This window comes from Sceloporus undulatus, chromosome 5 (genome assembly GCF_019175285.1).
Source record: "Sceloporus undulatus isolate JIND9_A2432 ecotype Alabama chromosome 5, SceUnd_v1.1, whole genome shotgun sequence".
Lineage (NCBI taxonomy): Eukaryota > Metazoa > Chordata > Lepidosauria > Squamata > Phrynosomatidae > Sceloporus > Sceloporus undulatus.
This window is the reverse complement of record NC_056526.1, coordinates 66,749,585-66,755,584: the sequence shown is the minus strand read 5'-3', so window position 1 is coordinate 66,755,584 and position 6,000 is coordinate 66,749,585. Positions and strand designations below refer to the sequence as shown.

At 40.5% G+C, this 6,000-nt stretch overlaps 1 protein-coding gene across 2 annotated transcripts in view; it reads left to right on the top strand.

Annotated features, from left to right (window-relative positions):
* The window catches only part of DOCK4 (dedicator of cytokinesis 4), a 212,589-nt gene that overhangs the window by 58,002 nt on the left and 148,587 nt on the right, over positions 1 to 6,000 (top strand). The window lies entirely within an intron of this gene.

The following is a 6,000-nucleotide window of genomic DNA, read 5'->3' as shown; positions in this document are numbered from 1 at the left end:
AAGGAGGTTGAGGGAGATTATCAAAGCTTGGCTAAATGGCGAGCGACTTACAAACACGTATGATGGGGTGCTCATCAACCTGTCCTTTTAAAAGCTGCATTTGAAGGCAAATGATGTGAAATGGAGAAAGACTTGGCGGTGTGACACTTAAGGTAAAATCTTACTAGTTCTGTTTCTGTTCAACTCTTCTCCCGGCAGCATTTCTTCAAAAGGTGCTGGGTGAGTGGGATAAGTACAGTTACGTACTTATTCATATAACATACATTTTAGCAGTCAGAAAGCTTTGGTTGACTAAGGATAGAGGGTGGGTGGCTGGTTTGTTGAGTGGTGTGGAAGAGACTAAGTAGTAGAAATGCCCCTTTTCTACACAGTGTACTTCGCAGATAGGAGCATACACACAGAAAGCCCATTACCACAGGATGGATAGGTAGAATTGTCCTTTTTCTAGAGCTGTGTGGATGCCGGATAGATTAATCCTCAACTGCTGTCTCAGGACAAGTGAATACACAAGAATTTAAAGATGCATGAACTTGTGTTTGCTATTCCCATGTAATGTCAACATGTCCCTCTCAGGGAAACAGTGGTGTCATGTGTGTATCTGCCTTTAGAAACTGGTAGTTGCCATGGAGGCTGGAAATTATTGAAGCTGTTTCTAGAGTGGCATGGAACTTGTTGCTGTTGTTGGAAAACTGATTTCCACAAATGTGTCCACTTCTGCAGGCTATCACACCACACACTGCTCTTGCTGAGCAGTAGTAAGCTCTCTTCAGCATTCTTTCCACCTTCTTTGTCTTGTGTCTGGTCTTGGTTTTCTTCTTCAAAGAAGCAGTGAAACATGAAAAGCATTTTGTGTAGACAGTTGGTGCTGAGAAGATTCCTAGTTACTAGAAATCTCAGGACTAAAGCTCGGGGCTAAGAGACAAGAGTGTGAAGTGGTTTGTTTTGTTTTTTAACATCCAGAAACAACAGACACTCTTATGTGCCATGCTATCCTAACTCTTGGCTTGGGAATGGTTTGGCCATTGATAGTAAATGCTTATTAATGTGACATCAAAGCTAGTAGAACACACTCACCTATCTCTGGAGGAAGTTAAACCATTAAAATTTTGACCTGTGGAGAAGAGGCCATTCAAACAAAGCACATAGTTCTGGAACTGGTTTAGATTACTGCACTGCCTGTTTATGCAACTTCTTTCTTTTGCATTTTCAACCTTTGCAAAATCACTACAAATCTTGTGTTTTCTCCTCAGCATGGGAAACTGCCATATGCAGTGGGCCCTTGGTATCTGCGGTGGTTTGGTTTCAGGATCCCCCATGGATACCAAAATCTATGGAAGCCTCCCCAAATCCCATTAAATACAGTGGTGTGATGAAATAGTGTCCCTTATATAAAAGGGGAAAATCAAGGTTTGCTTTTTGGAATGTATATCTTCTTGTAATATTTTCAAGCCATATATGGTTGAACCCATCAATGGATAAAGAATCCATGGATATGGAGAGCTAACTGTATCATGGCAGGCTGTTGGTCCATCTAGATTTGAATTATATAAATTGATTTTATGGACACTTCAGCCAACTGCTCTTTGAATAATGAAGGGTACCATCCTGTCCATTGCCTTAATACAATAAAATGTCTGGGGCTGTCCTTTTTTAAAGAGTCCTTTTACAATAGACAGTCACAGTGCTATGATTTCACTTTAACAGCCAATGCTACATCCTATGGAGTCATGGAATGAGTAGTTTGTTGAGATGCTAGTGTTCTCTGGATAAGAATTCTAAATACCCCTCCCCAAACTACAGATACCCCTCCCCTAAACTACAAATCCCAGGGTTCCCTGAGATGTTGCTATGGCAGTTAAAATATAATCACTGTGCTATAACTAGGCAGTGTAAAAGGATCCATTATCCAATGTGAACTGAGGCTGTTTACATAGTTTACAAATCTTGGGGGGGGGGGGATACTGGTGTTGTACATAATGAGCTGTCCAGCATAATATTTTTGGTATTGGACTGCAAATGGTTGGTGAGAAATTTTAACATTTTAAATAATTGTTCAAGTTTATTCTCTGTTTGTATACTGAGCTAGCAAAGAAAATACTCTGAGGTCTCTTTCTCTCTGCCATGTTGGTTGCAACTTTTTCACATGTTGTAATATTCAGACATTTCATGTGAATACAGTCTGTGTGGTCCAATCCATTCTGGATCTCTGTTGTGTGTTGTGAGGAGGGCTCAGCTCGCTTGTTGACCTATGATGACCCCATAAATGTAGTAGGGTTTTCTTATGCAAGAAACACTCACACATGGCTTTGTCAGTTCTCACCTCTGTAATACAGCCTATAGCACCTGGTATTTGTTAGTGGTCTGTCATACCTTCTCATATTTTGGGGAACTAGAGTGTTTATATAACGGTAGGGTTGATGCAAAAACTTGTGGTCATTTTGCTTGCACCCCAACCCTGGGAAAACATATTTCAGCAATTAAGGAGAAATCTAGGAGGCAACTGCAGTATAAAATTTATTTTTCAGGTCTGAGGAATTATTTTGGACAGAATTTGGAGACCTAGTGAAGATGCAGTGTAGAAAATGATGGAGATGAGCTGGATGACAATAACGAATTAGAAGCAAAGTTTGTGGCACATGTGTTACCATGGGGGTGTTTCATTCTGTTTTAGTAAATGCATTTTAAAACAAGGCTGCTAAGTAGGTGATAGACAATCACCTAAATTTGAATACCATACCTAAATAAAAGGGGCATGATTTTTGTTTCTTCAGTTTGCATAGGTTGAGTTTTGAAAGGTGAGAGGGCGGCAATGATGGTGACTGTCAGGAAATACAACAGATGAAATATTTTTTACCCTGGCAAATAAATGTACATATTAAGCTTGACAACATTTAGTTGATATTACAATTTAGATGCACATGTATGCTTATGTATTTTTACATTCACAGGATCATGTTATCGAGTAGAAAATATTGCAGGCATTCACAATAACTGTTTTTTGTTTTTGTGAACTCTCTCTCTCTCTCTCTGTATCTATCTTTCCCTCTTTTCACGGCAAAGTCAGCATGCTATCATACAATTTGCTGTCTTTTAGTCATCATTTATTAACCCAGGAGACTGATGATACACACATACAAATGCTTGCAGGCACCTGCTCATTTCCTGTTAGTAACCTGGCAGATCCACAGAGATCCACAAGCTAAAGGCATACTTTTGTAAAATATAAGACATTTATATAAAAATATGGAAACTTAGAATTTAGCATATAGCTGGGCCTAATGTTAGCCCTTAAATTAGTAAGATCCCAAGCACTGTACATTTGGTATCTGTAAATTGAACGTAGAACTGTCATGGCCACAGGAATCCTATCAGAGACCTGGGTGAGTTCCCTAGGTGTGCAGGAGGGTGCTCTACAGAAGTGAGGGGAGTCAGTGGATGCTAATGACCATCCAAAGGCTATCCACATCAGTGATGCCACACTTGGAGTTCATGCCATTGGAAGAACCAGTGTCCCTACTGGTTCTACCCTCCATTCAGACCCATTAGTCCCATGTCCAGAAACAGAAGTGACACTGCATCCAGGTGGAGGCCTGGAGCTCGAGGTTGTCTAAACATACATCAAGTAGTCCTGAATTAGGAAGCATGCTCTTGGTAAGAGCCTCAAAGATAAGCCAGAACGAGTGCTGCATCAATCTGCTCATGAACAGAGCCTAGACATTCTCTCTTGTTATGGGAAGTGATAGTTCTTCTGTTAATTCACAGTTAGAGAATCCTGCCAGAGTTCTAGTGTAAGACATAACAGTGAGAGGATCCTGCCAGTTTAATGTCTTGTTCTCTTTTCCTCATCCTTCCCACATGCCCTAATGCAATTGCTGCTTGAGAAATTTGACCTGCCTGCCAACATGGATGGTTTTCCTTGTTCTTCTGATCTATGGCTGTTGCTTAGAGGGCTTGACCTTTGCCTGCCCTGGACTATGTTGCTCATCTGACCCCTTCAAAGTGAAATGTGTATTTCTCTGAAATCTGAACCCTGACCAACTGAGGCCTCACCTCCTTCCTGCCTCTGACAGTTGCTATTGCCCCAAAGTTAGAAATTAGACATGTTTGTTTTAACTTGTTTGAAACAGAACACCAGCAACAAAAGTAGTTCTAGTGCCTGTGAATATCTGAAGTGGAGGAAGAGCTTGTTAAAATTCTCTTAGAGATGCAGCCCATAAGAACCTAATCTTAACTAAATGGTGTCACAGTTAGAGAATATACAAGGAATACAACACTAGTATCCCTTCTATTGTGCCCCTTAAAAGACTTGCATAGATATTCTGGGTGTTTTTACTGTTGCTTATGGGAGAGAAGGCATGTGTAACAATCACTTGGCCTTGACAAAAGCCAAGGAAACAGCTGAGGAGGCTATACTTAAAAAGGAATTTACAGAGGGAACTCTTGTTTATACTGGCATCACTTAATAAAATGATTAGAAATGAGAAGATGTTGCATGGGGGACTTCTTGCTCGCAAATTTGCCACTTTGCTCCTATCAATGTTTACTGAGTCACCTACTAAAATTAGGTGCCACTTTCATAAAACTGATTCTGTGGATTGTATAGTTGATGACTGAGGGCCAGAAGCTACATGCAGTTCTTAATCATGAGTAATTTGTATTTGCTTGTGTTGTTTGACAAATACACCAGCCTAAGCTACAAGTGGAAGTGGAAGCATCTTAAACCCTTTCTTCTGTGCTGTTTTCTTCTTTAAAAATTGTTCATCCCTATCTGTTCTTAGCCCTTCAAGGAAACACATGCTCCCTCTCCCTTCTTCTGCAGTTTGTTTTTTTTTTAGAGTGGATGGCATACCTGAAAGCATGAGTGGAAGAAAAACAAAAGCCCACCTGCCTTTCCCTCAATATGCTTTCAGTTTAGCTCGCAGTGTCTATGACTGTGTTTTGTCAAAAGAGTAATTCTTCCAGCTTGATGGCTCCTAGCATTCTAAGGCAAAGGACACTTGTAAAACTATTAAACTTTTTCCAGTTTGTGTTTTCTGTACATATGTCTATCTTTCTACGTACATATGCATGTGTGTAAGAAAAAGAGATGTAACAATCAGCTGACAAATGTGGGAAGGTTATGAATGTACTGCAGTCATGTCGCCTTGTGACTGAGGCAGGATGATTGCACAATAAAACATCACCTGGAAGCACCCAGAATTTAGGGACATGTTGCATGCAACTTGGTGTCACAAGTGCTTTTGCTCTAAGGTGGTTGTGTAGATTACTGAGTCTTTTTTTTTCTTTTTAGTAGATTATAATTATTTCTTAGTATGCTATATATTCCACCAGGGCTATACAACCTAACCCCTTCCAGGTGAGCCTGGAGTTTTTGTTGTTATAATCCTTTAAGATAACCCTTTTCAAAATGTATTTAGAAGAGGTTTGCCATTGCCATCTCTTCTCTGAGAGAATATGACTTGCCCGAGCCAGCGGGTTTTCACGTGGGGATTCAAATCCTGGTCTCCCTAAGCCAGTGGTTCTCAACCTTCCTAATGCCGCGACCATTTCATACAGTTCTTTATGTTGTGGTGACCCCCAACCATAAAATTGTGGTGTCTCAGTTCTTAAGACCATCAGAAATATGTGTTTACCCACAGTCTTAGGCGACCTCTGTGAAAGGGTTGTTCAACCCCCAAAGGAGTCGCGACCCACAGGTTGAGAACCACTGCCCTAATCCAGCTCTCCAGACACCAAACCACACTGTTTTGGAGTAAAGTTCTCATTTATCATTGGCCAGACTGTCTCTGCATTATGGAAGTTGTGGTCAAAAACATGTGGAGAGTGTCAGGTTTTCTGTCTGTATTACTATATTAGCATATTCTGGATATGTTGCTATATTTTTCTTCTTACTGGTCCCTGGAAGAAAGTTGACAGGAGTCTCTGATCCAAGATTCCACTGGCCCTCCAGTGCTTGGTTTTGGACATAATGAAAATGTGGTAAAATGGAGAGAACCAATG